This window comes from Schistocerca serialis, chromosome 2 (genome assembly GCF_023864345.2).
Source record: "Schistocerca serialis cubense isolate TAMUIC-IGC-003099 chromosome 2, iqSchSeri2.2, whole genome shotgun sequence".
Lineage (NCBI taxonomy): Eukaryota > Metazoa > Arthropoda > Insecta > Orthoptera > Acrididae > Schistocerca > Schistocerca serialis.
In genome coordinates, this window is record NC_064639.1 from 1,102,322,456 (window position 1) to 1,102,344,542 (window position 22,087).

Here is a 22,087-nt window from a genome sequence, read left to right on the forward strand (position 1 = left end):
AAAAGTTAAATTTCATTACTTGCATACCTTATAAGTGTTCCAGTCTTAAATTCCCGACGGTTTATTTGTGAAATGGACACTAAGGCAGAAATGCGAAATTTTATAGTACATGATGTTTAGTTGCATAATGGAAACATTCCTCTTCACAGGTACAGTTTGATGTCTACTCTGTCATCGGAATTTGTCTTTAGAAATTTCTCTCGTGCTGCAGGGCAATGTGGCAGTGCGTCATCATCGGCATTCTGGGTCTTGCGGCTTCTTCCAATGCTCTCTCCGCCTGCATCACACAGGCCAACAGCAACGATTCGGTTCAACACGATGTGTGCCCTTCAACTTCAAGTAAGTATCGTTAACACACAGTTTTTATGTAGGCAGCAGCAGCTTGATCTATGCATAGTTCAAATCTCTCTTAAAAACCTTGTGGTAAAATCTTCGGAAACATTGCAGTATCCGTTTGTAGCTGCTAATCCTCATTTATTGCGGGTTCAGGTTACAACCGCTTTCGTAATATTGAATCGCGTCTTCAGGTTAATTTGGCTGGATTATGTTAAGGTATTAAACCAATACGACCTCCCAACACTCAGGTACATATCATGGCACATCAAATGTGTTGGATGTTCAAAGATCCACCAATAATCTTAGGTAATTACGGGTCATCACTGAAGGACATACTACACTACTGGCCATTAAATTGGCTACATCACGAAGATAACGTGCTACACATGCGAAATTTAACCGACAGGAAGAAGATGCTCTGATATGCAAATGATTAGCTTTCCAGAGCATTCACATAACGTTGGTGCCGGTGTGACACCTACAACGTGCTGACATGAGGAAAGTTTCCAACCGATTTCTCATACACAAACGGCGTTGCCTGGTGAAACGTTGTTCTGATGTCTAGTGTAAGGAGGAGAAATACGTACCATCACGTTTCCGACTATGATAAAGGTCGGATTGTAGCCTATCGCAATTGCGGTTTATCGTATCGCGACATTGCTGCTTGCGTTGGTATAGATCCAATGACTGTTAGCAGAATATGGAATCGGTGGGTTCAGGAGGGTAATACGGAACGCCGTGCTGGATCCCAACGGCCTCGTATCACTAGCAGTCGAGATGACAGTCGTCTTATCCGCATGGCTGTAACGGATCGTGCAGCCACGTCTCGATCACTGAGTCAACAGATGGGGACGTTTGCAAGACAACAACCATCTGTACGAATAGTTCGACGACGTTTGCAGCAGCATGGACTATCAGCTCGGAGATCATGGCTGCGGTTAGCCTTGACGCTGCATCACAGACAGGAGCGCCTGCTATGGTGTACTCAACGACGAACCTGGGTGCACGAGTGACAAAACGTCATTTTTTCATATGAATCCATGTTCTGTTTACAGCATCATGATGTTCGCATCCGTGTTTGGCGACATCGCGGTGAACGGACATTGGAAGCGTGTATTCGTCATCCACATACTGGCGTATCACCCGGCGTGATGGTATGGGGTGCCATTGGTTACACGTCTCGGTCACCTCTTGTTCACATTGACGGCACTTTGAACAGTGGACGTTACATTTCAGATACGATCCGTGGCTCTACCCTTCATTCGATCCCTGCGAAGCCCTACATTTCAGCAGGATAATGCACGACCGCCTGTTGCAGGTCGTGTACGGGCCTTTCTGGATGCAGAAAATGTTCGACTGCTGCCCTGGCCAGCACATTCTCCAGATCTCTCACCAACTGAAAACGTCTGGTCAATGGTGGCCGAGCAACTGGCTCGTCAAAATACCCCAGTCACTACTCTTGATGAACTGTGGTATCGTGTTGAAGCTGCATGGGCAGCTGTACCTGTTCACGGCATCCAAGCTCTGTGTGACAATGCCCAGGCGTATCAAGGCCGTTATTACGGCCAGAGGTGGTTGTTCTGGGTACTGATTTCTCAGGATCTATGCGCCCACAATGCTTGAAAAGTAATCATACGTCACTTCTAGTATAATATATTTGTCCAATGAATACCCGTTTATCATCTGCATTTCTTTTTGGTGTAGCAATTTTAATGGCCAGTAGTGTAATTTGGACCGGTTGGAATTCAACATCGGTTTAAGTTAGTATGTCCCTCAATGATGAGCCGTAATTATCTGAGATTAATAATGGATGTTTCAACATATATTGTATCTGATGTTGCTAGGATATGTGTCTCACAGAACTTTGCGTGATCGTATTGGTTTAATATCTTAATGTAATCCGGTCAAACTAACCTTAAGTTGCTATTCATTATCGTGAAATCGGTTGTTCCTTGATCTCACCGCAAATGAGGATTAACAGCTACCAGCGGATATTAGAGTGGTTAGATGATTTTACCACAAAGATTTTTTAAGTAATCATCGTCAAAATCCAATTGTTAAGCTTATTATCGGAAAACTGCTTGAGCGCTGAAATGAAAATGATATATTACATTCTACCAGCAACAATTTTACCACTAATAATGAACACAAAAGTATATGTCAGACTTGCTGCATGCATAAGGAACACTTCTTCTGTATTACTGTATTAGTCACTGCTGAGCTGTTTAATTAATTAAAGTGGTAAAAATATGCTTAACTTTCAACAAAATTATAGTTTTGTATGATTATTAGGGCCTCAATAGCTCTATGAATCGTGAAATCGAAGATAAAAGTATATATTTTTCCCGTTATTTATCTGCTTTTAATCAGTCTAACATAGTGTACAAACATGTCTACTTCAAAATATCCACTTGATGGGCGTTGGCTGAGAGCTGTTGCAATGGTGAAAAGATTCAACGTTTGGACAGCAGACAGCGTTTAGTGTTACGAACTGTCAAATTATTCTCTGTCTCATTTATGTTATTTCTTTAACGTAGACTGAAATATATTCGCGTAATACAGACAATAGGTTTTGCTTCAGTGGAAGAACTGTTCATGGAAACAATTAATTCTCTGAGTGCACGAACTAACCTGTATCTAGCTGCGCTACTGAGGCAGTTAATCAAATACCTGGTTTGTTATAACGCCAAACACAAGAAACCAGAACAGCTGTTAGCATGAGTGACATAAAAGTAGATATCTTAGGTGTTGCGAAACAACTCAAATCACTTAAGAAAGGCAAGTCTTGCGGTCCAGATGGCATACCAATCAGGTTCCTTTCAGAGTATGCAGACACAATAGCGCCTTTCTTAGCAGTCATACACAACCGCTCACTTGACGAAGAGTCTGTTCCTAAAGATTGGAAAGTAGCGCAGGTCACACCAATGATCAAGAAAGGAAATAGGTGTAACCCATTGAATTACAGACCCATATCACTGGCCTCAATTTGCAGTATGATTTTGGAGCATATACTGTACTCGAACATTATAAATCACCTTGAAGAAAATTAGTTATTGATACATAACCAACACGGATTCAGAAAATATCGTTCTTGTCCAACGCACTTAGCTCTTATTCCCATGAATTAATGAGTACTGCCGACAAGGGATCTCAGATCGATTTCATATTCTTAGATTCCCAGAAGGCTTTTGATACCGTTCCTCACAAAAGACTATAAATCAAATTGTGTGCATATGGAGTATCGTTTCAGTTGTGTGACTGGATTCGTGATTTCCTCACAGAGAGGTCACAGTTCGTAGAGATAGACGGTAAATCATCGAGTAGAACAGAAGTGATATCCGGCGTTCCGCAAGGTAGTGTCATAGGCCCTCTGCTGTTCCTGATTTATATAAATGATCTAGGTGATAATCTGAGCAGACACCTTAGATTGTTTACAGATGACGCTGTAATTCACCGTCTAGTAAATCATCAGACGATCAATTCCAATTACAAAATGATCTAGAGAAAATTTCTGTATGATGCTAAAACTGGCAATTAGCACTAAACAAAGAAAAAAAGTGCGAGGTCATTCAAATGGGTACTAAAAGAAATCTGATAAATTTTGGGTATACGATAATCGGAGAGCTGTCAATTCGACTAAATACCTAGGAATTACAATTAGGAGCAATTAAAATTGGTAAGACCACATAGATAATATTGTGGGGAAGGCGAAACAAAGACTGCGCTTTGTTGGCAGAACACTTAGAAGATGCGACAAACCCACTAAAGAGGCAGACTACATTACACTTGTCCGTCCTCTCCTGGAATATTGCTGCGCTGTATGGGATCCTTACCAGGTAGGATTGATGGAGGACATCCAAAAAGTGCAAAGAAGGGCAGCTCATTTCGTGTTATCGTGCAATAGGGGTGAGAGTGTCACTGAAATGATACGCGAGTTGGGGTGGCAGTCACTGAAAAAAATGCGGTTTTCTTTGCGGCGATCTATTACGAAATTTCTATCACCAACTTTCTCTTCCGAATGCGAAAATATTTTATTGACATCCACCTACGTAGGGAGAAATGATCATCATAATAAAACAAGAGAAATCAGAGCTCTAAAGGAAAGATTTAGGTGTTCCTTTTTCCTACGTGCCATTCGAGAGTGGAATGGTACAGAAGTAGTACGAAAATGGTTCGATGAACCCTCAGCCAGGCACTTAAGTGTGAATTGCAGAGTAACCATGTAGATGTAGGTCTATATGAAAAAGCGACACATTGGCCTAAAAGTTCACCTGCAAGGTAGGTGGTTCATAGTAAAACAACAGTATAGGAACAGTAGTCTGGAGTAGACCAAAGGAACACCTTAGACGAAAGAAACTATTTCCATATCTAGAGTTTAAAAAGAAAAAAAAAGTATCTGTGATACTAGTTGTGCATCGACTTACAAAGAACAGAAACTGGAGACAAATATGGATATAATGAAACTCAAAAATAAGAGTACTGACACTAAGTAATCGGATTCAGTTTAACAAAAAATTAAAAGAAGCCTTGTGGATTTTCTTCAGTATTAATTTAGTTCGTTAAACGGTTTCTAGCTTACAAGACCTCATCGTCAGGTTATTACTATCGTCATCCAAGACGATAGAGTTATGGTGGTTCAAATGGTTCAAATGGCTCTGAGCACTATGGGACTTAACTGCTACGGTCATCAGTCCCCTAGAACTTAGAACTACTTAAACCTAACTGACCTAAGGACAGCACACAACACCCAGCCATCACGAGGCAGAGAAAATCCCTGACCCCGCCGGGAATCGAACCCGGGAACCCGGGCGTGGGAAGCGAGAACGCTACCGCACGACCACGAGATGCGGGCCTGTTATGGTGACTAGCACTGAAAACCACATTACTCATGGAGAGGGAGGTTCAAACATAGAGTAAAAGTCATCATTGACAGTGAAATAGTAAAGTAATTGAAGATGTTGTTAAGTGGACACTCTACCAAAAAATGTATTTTTCTTCCAATTTTACTATTTCAGCCGACTTTAAAAAACATGTGTATCACGTAAAGATGTAGCATTATCCAATCTTTGACGTCCAGACCATCGTGGTTTTCGAGGCATAAATTTTCAAAACGCTTTTAACCAACTTGTGATACAAGAGCTCAGTTTCCAAATTCCATATTCCTTAGGTACATTAAAAAGACATTATTCAACGATTCCATTCATTCATTTTATGAGAAATGGTCTTAATTTACTTCAAATATTCTTTTTTCAAGTTTTAAACTTAATTACTGGTACACAAATGTGATGATAATGTAGACAAACTACATTATCTATATCATTAAGTCGTAGAAATACTCAAATACCTCGGAGTACGACATTTCATTTCACTGAGATTGTTTAATATTTAGGATAGAGAAGTTGCCATTGAACTTAGAAAATAATATTTACCCTGAGGTGACAAAAGGCATTGGAAAGAGATATTGCACGTATACAGATGACGGTAGTATTACGTACACAAGGGATAAAACGGCAGTGCAGTGGCGGAGCTCAACATGCCGGGCAAGGAAAGCTCACCAAAGGAGCGTCAAGCGTCAAGGAGTTGTCGCTTGTACTCAGGTGATTCATGTGGGAAGGTTTCCGACGCGATTATGACCGCACAACGAGAATTAACAGACCTTCAACGTGGGATGGTATTAGGAGCTAGACGCATGGGACACTCCGTTCCGGAAATCGTTGCGGAATCAAATATTCCGAGATCCTCATTGTCAAGAGTGTGCCGAGAATTCCAAATTTCAGGCATTATATCTCACTACGGATAAGCAACACTGCATGAAGTAACCACAGAAATCAATGTGGGACGTACGGCGAACGTATCAGTTAGGACAGAGCGGCGAAATCTGACGTTAATGGGCTATGGCAGCAAACGACTGACGTGTGTGCCTTTGCTAACAGCACTACACCGCCTGCAGCACATCTACATCTCCATCTACATCCGTACTCCGCAAGCCACCTGACGGTGAGTGGCGGAGGGTACCTTGAGTACCTCTATCGGTTCTCCCATCTATTCCAGTCTCAAATTGTTCGTGGATAGAAGGATTGTCGGTATGCCTCTGTGTGGGCTCTAATCTCTCTCACTTTATCCTCATGGTCTCTTCGCGAGATATACGTAGGAGGGAGCAATATACTGCTTGACTCCTCGGTAAAGGTATGTTCTCGCAACTTCAACAAAAGCCCGTACCGAGCTAGTGAGCGTCTCTCCTGCAGAGTCTTCCACTGGAGTTTATCTATCATCTCCGTAACGCTTTCGCGATTACTAAATGATCCTGTAACGAAGCGCGCTGCTCTCCGTTGGATCTTCTCTATCTCTTCTATCAACCCTATCTGGCACGGATCCCACACTGCTTAGCAGTATTCAAGCAGTGGGCGAACAAGCGCACTGTAACCTACTTCCTTTGTTTTCGGATTGCACTTCCTTAGGATACCTCCAATGAATCTCAGTCTGGCATATGCTTTACCGACGATCAACTTTATATGATCATCCCATTTCAAATCACTCCCAATGCGTACTCCCAGATAATTTATGGAATTAACTGCTTCCAGTTGCTGACCTGCTATATTGTATCTAAATGATATGTGATCTTTCTTTCTATGTATTCGCAGCACATTACACTTGTCTACATTGAGATTCAATTGCCATTCCCTGCACCGTGCGTCAATTCGCTGCAGATCCTCGTGCATTTCAGTACAATTTTCCATTGTTACAACCTCTCGTTATATCACAGCATCATCCGCAAAAAGCCTCAGTGAACTTTCGATGTCATCCACAAGGTCATTTATGTATATTGTGAATAGCAACGGTCCTATGACACTCCCCTGCGGCACACCTGAAATCACTCTTACTTCGGAAGACTCCTCTCTATTAAGAATGACATGCTGCGTTCTGTTATCTAGAAACTCTTCAATCCAATCACACAATTGGTCTGATAGCCCATATGCTCTTACTTTGTTCATTAAACGACTGTGGGGAACTGTATCGAACGCCTTGCGGAAGTCAAGAAACACGGCATCTACCTGGGAACCCGTGTCTATGGCCCTCTGAGTCTCGTGGACGAATAGCGCGAGCTGGGTTTCACACGACGGTCTTTTTCGAATCCCATGCTGATTCCTACAGAGTAGATTTCTAGTTTCCAGAAAAGTCATTATACTCGAACATAATACGTGTTCCAAAATTCTGCAACTGATCGACGTTAGAGATATAGGTCTATAGTTCTGCACATCTGTTCGACGTCCCTTCTTGAAAACGGGGATGACCTGTGCCCTTTTCCAATCCTTTGGAACGCTACGCTCTTCTAAAGACCTACGGTACACCGCTGCAAGAAGGGGGGCAAGTTCCTTCGCGTGCTCTGTGTAAAATCGAACTGGTATCCCTTCAGGTCCAGCGGCCTTTCCCCTTTTGAGAGATTTTAATTGTTTCTCTATCCCTCTGTCGTCTATTTCGATATGTACCGTTTTGTCATCTGTGAGACAATCTAGAGAAGGAACTACAGTGCCGTCTTCCTCTGTGAAACAGCTTTGGAAAAAGACATCTAGTATTTCGGCCTTTAGGCTGTCATCCTCTGTTTCAGTACCATTTTGGTCACAGAGTGTCTGGACATTTAGTTTTGATCCACCTACCGCTTTGACGTAAGACCAAAATTTCTTAGGATTTTCTGCCAAGTCAGAACATAGAACTTTACTTTCGAATTCATTGAACGCCTCTCGTATGGCCCTCCTCACATTACATTTCGTTTCACGTAATTTTTGTTTGTCTGGTTTCCTTGACCACATCGGTTAGATACTAGACTACTGGAAAATCGTGGCCTGGCAATATGAATCCCGATTCCTGTTGGTAAGATCTGATGGTTGATTTCTGGTGTGGCGCAGTCCCGACGAAGCTATGACCCAAGTTGTCAACAAGGCACTCTGCAAACTAGTGGTGGCTCCATAGTGGTACAGGCTGTGTTTTCATGGAATGGGTCACCGACTGCAAATGGTTATGTTCGCCTACCTGGAGACCATTTGCAGCCATTCATGAGCTTCATGCTCCCAAACAGCGAAGGAATATTTATGGATGACAATGCGATTGGATTGAAGAACATTCTGGACAGATCGACCAAATGATTTGGCACCCATATGAGACGTAGTAGAGAAGTTATCTCGTGCACAAATTCCTGCTCTGGCGACACTCTCACAATTATGGACGGCTATAGACGCGACGTGGCTCAATATTTATGCAGGGGCTTCCAATTGCTTGTTGAGTCCACTTCACGTCGAGATCCTACACTAAGGCGGGCGTAATGACGTCCGACATCATATTAGAAGGTATCCATACTCTAGAAACTGAAGAAATTTCTTAAGAATTGTGAATCATGTTGCGTCTAGACAAGACAGCCTAGACACAATGAGAGGGAGCCGAAAGGCACGCGCTTAAACTCACGCAGGCTGGCGTGAGGTCTGAAACAGGATGCGTAATGAATGCTATAAAGAAAAGTACGTAGCTTCTGGAACACTTAACTTTAATCCATTATTTTATAACATCGCTCTTGTACAGCTATAATCTCCATTTCAATATACTTGATGATGGCGCCTTGCTAGGTCGTAGCATATGACTTAGCTGAAGGCTATGCTAACTATCGTCTCTGCAAATGAGAGCGTGATTGTCAGTGAACCACGGCTAGCAACGTCGGCTGTACAACTGGGGCGAGTGCTAGTACGTCTCTCTAGACCTGCCGTGTGGTGGCGCTCGGTCTGCTATCACTGTGGCGACACGCGGGTCCGACGTATACTAATGGACCGCGGCCAATTTAAAAGCTACCACCTAGCAAGTGTGGTGTCTGGCGGTGACACCACAAATCACTGAGGTGAAAAATCACTCAGATTGTGTGAAATCACGTGCACTGACAAAATTCAATAAACAGTAACTCGCAAAATTACTAAAATTCTCCAAAAGAGACTAAATAATTTTCCTTGTTTTTTTTACAACTGTTTGAAGAAATTATCGCCATAAACAAAGTCATTTATTTATAATCAATAAATAAAAAGACATTAGGTACCACTAGAGTATATTAAAGACTTCATTGTGTGAACAGCATCCCCAGTTTAAGCCCATTACCAATATGAAGAACGACGGTCTTCACACTGTGAGAAGAAGAGGCAATGAATAGTCTTCACACCTCAGGATTATAATTAATTCCATCTTCTATCCCGACTTTTATATTAGTGCATGCAACAGGACTGGCTTGCATTGTGAAAATAACTGACCACTTGCTAGGAGGACTCGCGCCGTGAGGATCCCGTACAAACTTAATTATGTACACTACTGACCATTAAAATTGATACATCTGACCGGTTGGCTTACGAGCTAAAATGCTGCAGTATTTATGGAGCGAAGTAGTGGCTAATACACTACTGGCCATTAAAATTGCTACACTAAGAAGAAATGCAGATGATAAACGGGTATTCATTCAATAAATATACTATATTAGAACTGACATGTGATTACATTTTCACGCAATTTTGGTGCATAGATTCTGAGAAATCAGTACCCACAACAACCATCTCTGGCCGTAATAATGGCCTTGATACGCCTGAGCATTAAGTCAAACAGAGCTTGGATGGCGTATACAGGTACAGCTGCCCGTGCAGCTTCAAAACGAAAGAGTAGTGACTGGCGTATTGCGACGAGCCAGTTGCTCGGCCACCATTAACCAGACGTTTTCAATTGGTGAGAAATCTGGAGAATGTGCTGGCCACAGCAGCAGTCAAACATTTTCTGTATCCTGAAAGGCCCGTACAGGACCTGCAACATGCGGTCCTACATTATCCTGCTGGTTGGTTGGTTGGTTGTTTCGGGGAAGGAGACCAGACAGCGAGGTCATCGGTCTCATCGGATTAGGGAAGGACGGGGAAGGAAGTCGGCCGTGCCCTTTGAAAGGAACCATCCGGAATTTGCCTGGAGCGATTTAGGGAAATCACGGAAAACCTAAATCAGGAGGGCCGGACGCGGGATTGAACCGTCGTCCTCCCGAATGCGATTCCAGTGTCGAACCACTGCGCCACCTCGCTCGGTCCTATCCTGCTGAAATGTAGGGTTTCGCAGGGATCGAATGAAGGGTAGAGCCACGGGTCGTAACACATCTGAAATGTAACGTCCACTGTTCAAAGTGCCGTCAATGCGAACAAGAGCTGACCGAGACGTGTAACCAATGGTACCCGATACCATCACGCTGGGTAATATGCCAGTATGGCGATGACGAATACGCGCTTCCAATGTGCGTTCACCGCGATGTCGCCAAACACGGATGCGACCATCATGATGCTGTACACAAAACCTGGATTCATCCGAAAAAATGACGTTTTGCCATTCGTGCACCCAGGTTCGTCGTTGAGTACACCATCGCCGGCGCTCTTGTCTGTGATGCAGCGTCAAGGGTAACCGCAGCCATGGTCTCCGAGCTGATAGTCCATGCTGCTGCAATTGTCGTCGAACTGTTCGTGCAGGTGGTTGTTGTCTTGCAAACGACCCCATTTATTGACTCAGGGATCGAGACGTGGCTGCACGATCCGTTACAGCCATGCGGGTAAGATGCCTGTCATCTCGACTGCTAGTGATACGAGGCCGTTGGGATCCAGCACGGCGTTCCGTATTAACCTTCTGAACCCACCGATTCCATATTCTGCTAACAGTCATTGGACCTCGACCAACGCGAGCAGCAGTATCGCGATACGATAAACCGCAATCGCGATGGGCTACAATCCGATCTTTATCAAAGTCGGAAACGTGATGGTACGCATTTCTCCTCCTTACACGAGGCATCACAACAACGTTTCACCAGGCAACGGCGGTCAACAAATGTTTGTGTATGAGAAATCGGTTGGAATCTTTCCTCATGTCAGCACGTTGTAGGTGTGACACCGGCGCCAACTTCGTGTGAATGCTCTGAACGGCTAATCAAATGCATATCACAGCATCTTCTTCCTGTCGGTTAAATTTTGCGTCTGTAGCACGTCATCTTTGTGGTGTAGCAATTTTAATAGGCAGCAGTGTACATAGACAATTCATCCATTCCAGAAATCTAGGAGTTTGAAGACTTTTGACTTTGATACTGGCAATATATCGGTCCCAGAGACTCCAAAACTTTAGAAAATTACGAAACGCATTCGCAAACTGGGAGTACGACTGTATAACGGCTATAGGATTTACTACTATCACATGAAAATTTGTCACGGTGACCCAGTACAGACTGTTAACGAAGGTCAGAGCAGACCGAATTTGTTCCTCAATATGGGAGCGGTCTGAAAACTTCTTAAGCTGTAGAATCCAGTACGTTGTCACCGACGGTGAACGTTCATGAGAGACAAGGGTATCGTCAGGGGTGACCCCAGTAGTGTGATACGAGCGCTCTTGTTCCCTGTATACATAAATGATAGGGCGAAAAGGGTGAACACCAATCTGCGACAGTTTGCGGATAACGTTGTAGGATATAGGAAAGGAGCATCGTTAAGTGACTGTAAAGGATACAGGGTGAGTCAGACAGAACTTTTGTGCGATGAATGGCAGCTTGTACTAAATTTAGAAGAATGTAAGTTAATACATGTTGTTGTTGTTGTGGTCTTAAGTCCTGAGACGGGTTTGATGCAGCTCTCCATGCTACTCTATCCTGTGCAATCTGCTTCATCTCCCAGTACGTACTGCAACCTACATCCTTCTGAATCTGCTTAGTGAATTCATCTCTTGGTCTCCCTCTACGATTTTTACCCTCCACGCTGCCCTCCAACACTAAATTGCTGATCCCTTGATGCCTCAGAACATGTCCTACCAATCGATCCCTTCTTCTAGTCAAGTTGTGCCACAAACTCCTCTTCTCCCCAATCCTATTCAATACCTCCTCATTTGTTATGTGATCTACCCATCTAATTTTCAGCGTTTTTCGGTAGCACCACATTTCGAAAGCTTCTATTCTCTTCTAGTCCAAACTATTTATCGTCCACGTTTCACTTCCATACATGGCTACACTCCATACAAATAGTTTCAGAAACGACTTCCTGACACTTAAATCTATACTTGATGTTAACAAATTTCTCTTCTTCAGAAACACTTTCCTTGCCGTTGCCAGTCTACATTTTATATCTTCTCTACTTAGACCATCATCAGTTATTTTGCTCCCCAAATAGCAAAACTCCTTTACTACTGTAAGTGTCTCCTTTTCTAATCTAATTCCCTCCGCATCACCCGAGTTAACTCGACTATATTCCATTATCCTCGTTTTGCTTTTGTTGATGTTCATCTTATATTCGCCTTTCAAGACACTGTCCAATCCGTTCAATTGCTCTCCTTAAGTCCTTTGCTGTCTTTGACAGAATTACAATGTCATCGGCGAACCTTAAAGTTTTAATTTCTTCTCCATGGATTTTAATACCTACTCCGAATTTTTCTGTTGTTTCCTTTACTGCTTGCTCAATATACAGATTGAATAACATCGGGGAGAGGCTACAACCCTGTCTCACTCCCTTCCCAACCACTGCTTCCCTTTCATGTCCCTCGACACTTATAACTGCCATCTGGTTTCTGTACAAATTGTAAATAGCCTTTCGCTCCCTGTGTTTTACCCCTGCCACCTTGATAATTTGAAAGAGGGTACTCCAGTCAATATACATATGAGTATGAAAAACATTTCTGTAATATTCGAATACAGCATTAGTGAGGTGCTGCTTAACATCGTGACGTCGATTAAATATCTAGGCGTAACGCTGCAAAAGGAAATAAAATGGAACGATCACCTAAGGACGGTAATAGAGAAGACGAAAGGTACACCTTAGTTTACTGGGAGAAATTTTTTTTTTTTTTTTGAAAGTGTAGCTCATCTACAGAGAAAACCGCGAACAAAACACTTGGGCCACCCATTCTTGAGAACTTCTCTATTTTTGGGATTAAAGGTAAACATCGTAGCAGTTCAGAGGCGTGCTTCTAGATTTCTTCCCGGAAGGTTCGATCAACATGCGGGTGTTAAGGACATGCTTCGTGAACTGAAATGGGAATCACCGGACGATAGGTGAGTTTCGTTTCTCAGACCACACACAACAAGCTTCATAGAATAGCCTTTTGTAGCTCACAGCAGAGAGGATGTACTGCCGCCGATGAAAGTTTCATGGAATAACCGTGCAAACTAAATGAAACAAGTTCGGGTCCGGGGCTTATAAATAATCATTTCCCTTGTTCCACCTGCGAGTGGAATAAGAAAGAAAGTGACTAGTATTGGTGGAGAGTACCATCCGCCACGAACCATACGTTGGCTTGCGGAGATGCATGTAGATGCACATGTAGACAATTATTGCAAAGTCTGTGAAGAAATGATATTTCCTCTCCAAAACCAAAACATTACACAATTAATTAAAAAGGAATCGAATTACAGAATATTTTGGCTGCAAAATCGAAGATCAGTGTAAAACATCATTATTTTTGCAATTTCCATGCAGTATCCGCTTCAGTTCCTGTGGTAGTAGGGAGCTCACAGATCACATTTCAGATTGGTGTTTCTGTATTCTTCCCACTAGGAAGTACGGAATTCCAAAGAAAAAGAGACTAATAGGATCCTACCCTGATACACTGTCTCTCATGCGCCCAGTTCCATATGGAGAATGGCTAGGTGTACCTGAAACACCAATAGAATACAGAGTTCATTTTGAATACAGTCGTCAAAAAACTCAGTCTCATGAGTGTAGAACTTCGAAAAACACGTATTTCAAAACTGGTGTGTTTGATGAGAAGTCACTCACAGCTACTAAAAAGCAGCTAAGTGATCATTTAGAAAATAAAGCTGAACCGATAGAAAAGCGCTTACAAGAATGACAAGTCCTATCAGCAAATGCAAATGCTTCATTGTACAGGAAAAGAGGGGATAAAATTCACATGCTTTTTAAGGTTCCGTACATCAGTCCGGACTTCTGGTGAGGTGAATACAGGGTTATAAATACAAATAGGGGTAATTCAAGAGTAGGTTTAATAATAAATTTAAAAAATACGACCGGGGGGAAGCTACTACGAATAGCATAGTGAACGCATTATTATAGCCAAAATAGACATGAAGCCCACGCCTAACACAGTGGCACAAATTTATATTCCAACTAGCTCCGCAGATGAAGAAGAGATTGAAGAAATATATGACGAGATACAAGCAATTGTTCAGATAGTGAAAAGAGACGAAAATTTAATACTCATTGGGGATTGGAATTCGATAGCAGGAAAAGGAAGAGAAGAAAAACTAGCAGGCGAATAAGGAATTGGGGTAAGGAATGAAACAGGAAGCCGCCTGGTAGAATTTTGCACAGAGAATAACATAATTATAGCTAACACTTGGTTTAAGAATCATGAAAGAAGGCTGTATACGTGGAACAGGCCTGGAGACACAGGAAGGTTTCAGACAGATTATATAATGGCAAAGCAGAGATTTCAGAACCAAGTTTTAAACTGCAAGACATTTCCATGGGAAGATGTGGACTCTAACCACAATCTATTGGTTATGAACTGTGGATTAAAACTGAAGAAACTGCAAAAAGGTGGGAAATTAAGGAGATGGGATATGAATAAACTGAAAGAATCAGAGGTGGTAGAGAGTTTCAGAGAGAGCATTTGGGAACGATTGACAAGAACGGGAGAAAGAAATACAGCAGAAGAATAATGGGTAGCTTTGAGAGGTGAAATGGTGAAGGCAGCAGAGGATCAAGTAGGTAAAAAGACGAAGGCTAGTAGAACTCCATGGGTAACAGAAGAGATACTGAATATAACTGATGAAAGGAGAAAAGATAAAAATGCTAAATGAAGCAGGCAAAAAGGAATACAAATGTCTCAAAAATGAGACCGACAGGAAGTGCAAAATGGCTAAGCAGGAATGGCTAGAGGATAATGTAGAATCTTATGTCACTAGGGGTAAGATAGATTCTGCCTACAGGAAAATTAAAGAGACCTTTGGAGGAAAGAGAACCACTTGCTTGAATATAAAGAGCTCAGATGGAAACCCAGTTCTAAGCAAAGAAGGGAAAGCAGAAAAGTGGAAGGAATATAAGAGAGTCTATACAAGGGCGCTGACTTGAGAGTAATTTTATGGAAATGGAAGAGGACATAGATAAAGATGAAATGGGAGATATGATACTGCGTGAAGAATTTGACAGAGTACTGAAAGATCTAAGTCGAAACAAGGCCCCGAGAGTAGACAACATTCCATTAGAGCTACTGATAGACTTGGGAGTGCCAGCCATGACAAAACTCTTCCAGATGGTGAGCAAGATGTATGAGACAGGTGAAATACCCTCAGACTTCAAGAAGAATGTAACAATTCCAATGCCAGAGAAAGTTCGTGTTGACAGGTGTGAAAATTACCAAACTATCAATGTAATAAGTCGCGGCTGCAAAATACTAACACGAATTCTTTACAGACGAATGGCAAAACTGGTAGAAGCTGACTACTGGAAGATCAGTTTGGATGACATAGAAATGTTGGAATACGTGAGGCAATACTGACCTTACGACTTATCTTAGAAAATAGATTAAGGAAAGGCAAACCTACGTTTCTAGCATTTGTAGACTTAGAGAAAGCTTTTAACAATGTTGACTGGAACACTCTTTCATATTTTTACGGTGGCAGGGGTAAAATACATGGAGTGAAAGGCTATTTACAATTTGTTCAGAAACCAGATTGCAGTTATAAGAGTCGAGGGGCATGAAAGGGAATGGGTGTTTTGGAAGGATGTGAGACAGGGTTGTGGCCTATCCCTGATGTTATTCAATCTGTATATTGAGCAAGCAGGAAAGGAAATAGAAGAAAAATGTGAAGTAGGAATTAAAATCCATGGAGAAGTAACAAAAATTTTGAGATTTGCCGATGACATCGTAATTCTGTCGGAGACAGCAAAGGACCTGGAAGAGCAGTTGAACGGAATGAACAGTTCTTGAAAGGAGGATATAAGATGAACATCAACAAAAGCAAAACGAGGGTGACGGAATATAGTCAGATTAAATCAGGTGATATTGATGGATTAGATTAGGAAATGAGACACTTAAAGTAGTAAATGAGTTTTGGTATTTGGGAAACAAAATAACTGATGATGGTCGAAGTAGAGAGGATATAAAATGTAGACTGGTAGTGGCAAGGATAGCGTTTCTGAAGAAGAGAAATTTGTTAACATCGAGTATAGATTTTAGTGTCAGGAAGTCTTTTCTGGAAGGATTTGTATGGAGTCCAGCCATGTATGGAAGTGAAACACGTACGACAAATATTTTAGATAAGAACGAATAGAAGCTTTCGAAATGTGGTGCTACAAAAGAATGCTGAAGATGAGATGGGTAGACCACGTAACTAATGAAGAGGTACTGAACAGAACTGGGGAGAAGAGGAATTTGTGGCACAACTTGACTGGAAGAAGGGATCGGTTGGTAGGACATGTTCTGAGGCATCAAGGGAACACCAGTTTAGCACTGGAGGGCAGCCTGAAGGGTAAAAATTGTAGAGGGAGACCAAGAGATGGATACACTAAAGAGATTCAGAAGGATGTAGGTTTCAGTAGTTACTCGGAGATGAAGAAGCTTGCACAGGACAGAGTAGCGTGTAGAGCTGCATCAAACCAGTCTCTGGATTGAAGACCACAACAACAACAACAACAGTCCGTCTGTCTGTCTCTCTGCCCGACTGATGAAAATCTTTTTAGTCAGAACAGGTTGACGTATCAAGTTGAAATTAGTCACATTCTAGAGTTCATGGTCCCTTGGCGATAGAATAAACATTAACATTAACATAAACATTAACTTCTAAATCAAGACAGTCAAAAACACAGTCATTCATGTCACATATTTTGATACTCGCAAACTCACTCATTAAAACCTATGGGGTACTTCCCCTTGAAATAGAATCATGAAAAGTGGCAAGAAGAAAGGATTCACAGTACAAGCAAAGAAACAAAAACTGAAAATTGTTAATGTGTGTACATACAGTAGCACAGTGTCTGTATTTTATAATGTCTGTGTAGTCCGGTGCAATGTTCCTTGGCACACTGTAAGATACACACACTGCTCCACTCAATTTCATACCAAAGAAAGGCACTCAGAAGAGCAAAACAATGTCGTCCATGTGTGGGAATGCTACGATATGTTTGCGAGTACTATGGGATGTACATACTAGGACAAGGAAGTCCGAGTGGCTCCTGTAGGTGTGTTCGTATCATCGAACCGGTTAACGCGACCACTCACGTAAATCAGGAAATCAATGTTCCATTCCCAGTATGGCCAAATTTTCGTGTGTTTCTATTAAATCGTATAGCCTCTGGACAATCGTACTGCCGCGCGGGATTAGCCGAGCGGTCTAGGGCGCTGCAGTCACGGACTGTGCGGCTGGTCCCGGCGGAGGATCGAGTCCTCCCTCGGGCATGGGTGTGTGTGTGTTTGTCCTTAGGATAATTTAGGTTAAGTAGTGTGTAAGCTTAGGGACTGATGACCTTAGCAGTTAAGTCCCATAAGATTTCACACACATTTGAACATTTTTGACAATCGTACTTGCAGTTGGTGAATGCATTTCAGAATTTGGTAAGCTGTCAATCGTCAGCAGTCTCCGTTAATTTGGACACGTATGCATGTCCGAAGGAACGTTTCACTGAGCTATACAGACGATGTAAAACACAGATATTGCCTTACTGATGCTCCAAAGTGTTTAAATTTCAGGTTCGAAGTCGCATAACAAATGACAAAAGAAAAATTATTTCGCGTGATATCAGTACAAATTAACGATTTTCTGATTGTGTTCCTTTACTTGTACTGTGAAAACTTTCTTCCTGCCATATTTGATGAAACTGCATCAAGAGAAGGTACCCAGGTTTTAATTAATTACTTTGCGAGCCTCAAAATACGTGACATAAATGGCCGTATCTTTTCATTGCATTGACTTAGAAGCTAACGTCTATTATGCCGCCAACGGACCATAGACCTTAGAATGAGCCATAAATTTCAACTTACTGTATATACCGTTGCTGAGAGAAAAGGTTTTGAACATGTAACCTCCCCCTCACCATTAAACCGCGTGCACCTAATGGAAATTTGGGAAAAGCAATCGTCACCGAAGTTAATTTGTCGGTAGAGAGGGAGGAAAGGGTTACATCTAAATGAAAGGAAAAATGCAAATGAAATTGGTGGAAATTAATTTTGAGAAAAGGGTAAAATTAATAAAGAAAGTAAATGTGCGGTCGTTACGTTAACAATTAATTGGCGTTAATTAGATATTTCAGATTTGGGGAAAATTACGGTCGCCAGTCCTATGGACAACTACTATAATAACTGAAAATGAAAGATTAATGCACATATAATTAGCCCTAAAAGCGTGGCAACAGGAGGTTGACACGTGTTGTGTGAAAACTGAATGTTTGTCAGAAATAATAAATTTCACTGCACTCTGAATTAATTTAGCAAAAGAATTAATAAAACCAGAAAATTGAAAGTTAATTTAGTGACTGAAATTAATAGTGAACTTTGTTTCTGAAGCACTACGAAATTCAATAAAAATAAGGTTAGTCTTTAGCTACCTCAACAATCATTTCAAAAGCTACTTGAATCTACGCAATTTAGAAATAAGAAATTTAACTTTGAACTTGAATTAAATGATTCTGAGCAAATTAACAATAGTAAAATTTAGTACGTACCAAGCTGAGCTGCAGTCACAGGTAAGCTAAAATATGGTAACAAAACTCGCTCTCTTAATTTCTGCTCGTGTTATCTAAGTATTGTAGCCAGCTATGAATACTTTAACTGAACTTTGAAATTAAAACAGTGAAATGGAATGATATTACTTTAATGCTTGCGTATGAATTTCAGCGACACTCGGGTTCATTCCAGAAAAGGAAAGGACCCTGCTTGGCAATGCAATTGGGACAATGAGCAACAAAGGTTCATGCTAAGTTGCTGTAATTTTGCGAGGCAAATGGAACAATTTGAAAAGCTGAGGTCTGCCATACAGTTCTGAAACTTTACGTGCTTTTAGACTTCCTTGTTGGTTGATTGAAGGTTTGAAGCCGTCGATCGAGGAGGTGGCGACAGTCACTCATTGTCGGCCGTCGCTGTTGCAGAAGCTGGATGTTGGCGCGCCTTCTTCTCGACACGGTCACCAGGCGAAACGGGTTCTTGATGTGCCCCAGCTAATGCTTCCCGTCCGCGACACCGTGTCAGAAACTATCATATCAACTCGAGCGCAATTACATGCTGCCAAACCCCGAAAGCGCGGCAACTCGCGGGAGCGTCACACACCACACCTGCTCCCACCGCCCTATTCCAGCCAGACTCCCCTCTGCCCATGCTCCATGCGGCACAGTTAACACTACCGAAGATCCTAAACACTTTGGTTCTCCACACGACCTATCGATGTAATCGTTCGATAGCATAGTTTTCCCTAGGCCAGACTCAGCGTAAAAATACAAATAATATTTACAAAACAAACCAACTATACATCGACATAAATGCAAATATATATATATATATATATATATATATATATATATACACAAATAGTAGAACAATTACAATATATAAAGACACAGAAATGTCATATCTTCAGGTAACAAAATAAGGAAAAGAAATTATAGTACAGTAGATGGAAATAGGAGGATATACATTTCCGGCATTACAAACAGTTGGACAAACACACAACAAAGTGATCCTATTAAGGGTCCAGAATTTATCCGCTGAGATATGGAACCCTTAAAATAGCACATAAAGTTTGTCCCCTCTTTCCTAATCTCTTGTCAGATCATGTAGTTACTATTGGATAACTGTGGGTGACTTGTTATAAGACACTCCAGTTATATGAATATTCTGAACGCCAGTTTATATAAGTCTCTCCACACTTCACTGTATACCGGGTGTATCATAACTAACAGCGAAAACTTATATCGGTAAAAAAAAAAAAACTTAATAGAAGCAAGAACGTTCGATTGAAAATGGTTCTGCGAACGATCCATTTGCGAGGTAACTGTGAATGCGAGGCTACGGGCCACCACAGACTTTGTGTGAATTATTGTCCTAGATAATAAGAGTGTACGTGAAACGTAAACTTCTCGTTTAAATCCCCGACTTAATGGGCTCGAATTGCACCTGTGGCGCAACAAGAAATACAATACCAGTTCAGGACATCACACTATACAATTTACTATATCCTTGACCCGTAAAATTGGTTTTTCTACGTCCCGCCCTCGCATTTTCGTAGAATATCAAATCTTCACAAAATTGTACAATTCGTTACTCCCGTTCTTCAACGACGTCGACGTAAGTGCTATACACTTCACTTTCGAGATGACCCCCGGCACAAAGACCCCAAAGAATTAAGGTTACGCGATCTTAGGTCAAGTTGAACGCTCTCCTCAACCCTTCGTCTAGCGCCATTGACGCGATAGCTATTCTTTTACGTCTGTAGGAAAATGTCAGTTCCCTAAAGAGCATCCGCCAGTTTCTCCAACCACGGGCCACGGGTGCTATCAGGTTCATTCTTCTGCTTGGTTTGATGTGACGCGCCACCAATTCCTCTCCTGTGCCAATCTTTTCATCTCACAGTAGCAGTCGCAATCTATGTCCTCAATTATCTGCTGAATGTATTCCAATTTCTGTCTTCCTCTACAGTTTTTACTCCCTACAGCTCTTTCCAGTGCCGTGATGTTATTCTATGATGTCTTAATACATTCCCTATCGTATTGTCCCTTCTTCTTGTCAGTTTTATACACATCTTCCTTCCCTCACCGGTATAGCGGAGAACCACCTCGTTCCTTACTTTGTCGCACCATATCTCAAATGCGTCGATTCTCTTCTGTTCACGTTTTCGCACATACGATGTTTCACCACCATACAGCGCTGTGTTCCAAACGTATTTACTTCAGCGAATTAAGACCTATGTTTGACACTAGTAGACTTGTCTTGGTCAGGATTGTCCTTTTTGCCAGTGTTAGTCTGCTTTCTACATCACCCTTACTCCATCCATCATGCGTTATTTTGCTTCCTAGGTAGCAGACTTCCTTAACAAGGTCTACTTCGTAATTCAGACTTTAATACTAAATTTCCTGCTGTCCTCATTTCTAATACTTATCATTGCTTTCATCTTCCTTCGATTTACTCTCGGTCCGTATTATGTATTCTTTAGACTGTTCATTCTATTCAGTAGAACCTGTAATTCTTCTTTACTTTGACTAAGGGTAACAATGTCATCGGTGAATCTTATCATTCATATCCTTTCACCCTGAACTATAACCCCCTTTTTAAACTTTCCTTCTTTGCTACTTCGTTGTATAAACTGAAGAGTAGAGGTGAAAGATTACATCCCTATCTTACACCGTTTGAAATCCAAGTACTTCGCTCTTAGTTCTTGTACTTGCTGTATATTACCAGTCTTTCCCTATAGCCTACTCCTATTTTTCTTAGAAATTCGAACATTTTGCACCATTTTACACTGCCGAATGCTCTTTCCAGGTCGTCAAATCCTATGAACGTATCTTGATTTTTCTTCAGTCTTGCTTCCATTATTAACCGCAACTTCAGAATTGCCTCTCTGGTGGCATTACTTATTCTAAAATCAAACTGATCGTCCTCTAACAGATCCTCAATTTTCTTTTCCTTGTCAGCTGCTTGGATGCATGAGCTCATTGTGCGATAATTCTCTTCACTTGTTCGCTCTTACTGTCTTCGAAATTGTATGAATAATTTTTTTTCCGGAAGT

General features: G+C 41.7%; 1 long non-coding RNA gene across 1 annotated transcript in view; it reads left to right on the forward strand.

Annotated features, from left to right (window-relative positions):
- The first annotated feature begins 230 nt into the window (after window positions 1–230).
- The window catches only part of LOC126458561 (uncharacterized), a 72,047-nt gene continuing 50,190 nt past the window's right edge, over window positions 231–22,087 (forward strand). The window contains exon 1 of the long non-coding RNA XR_007585660.1: window positions 231–339. This is a non-coding gene — a long non-coding RNA (uncharacterized LOC126458561). The remainder of the gene's footprint in view (window positions 340–22,087) is intronic.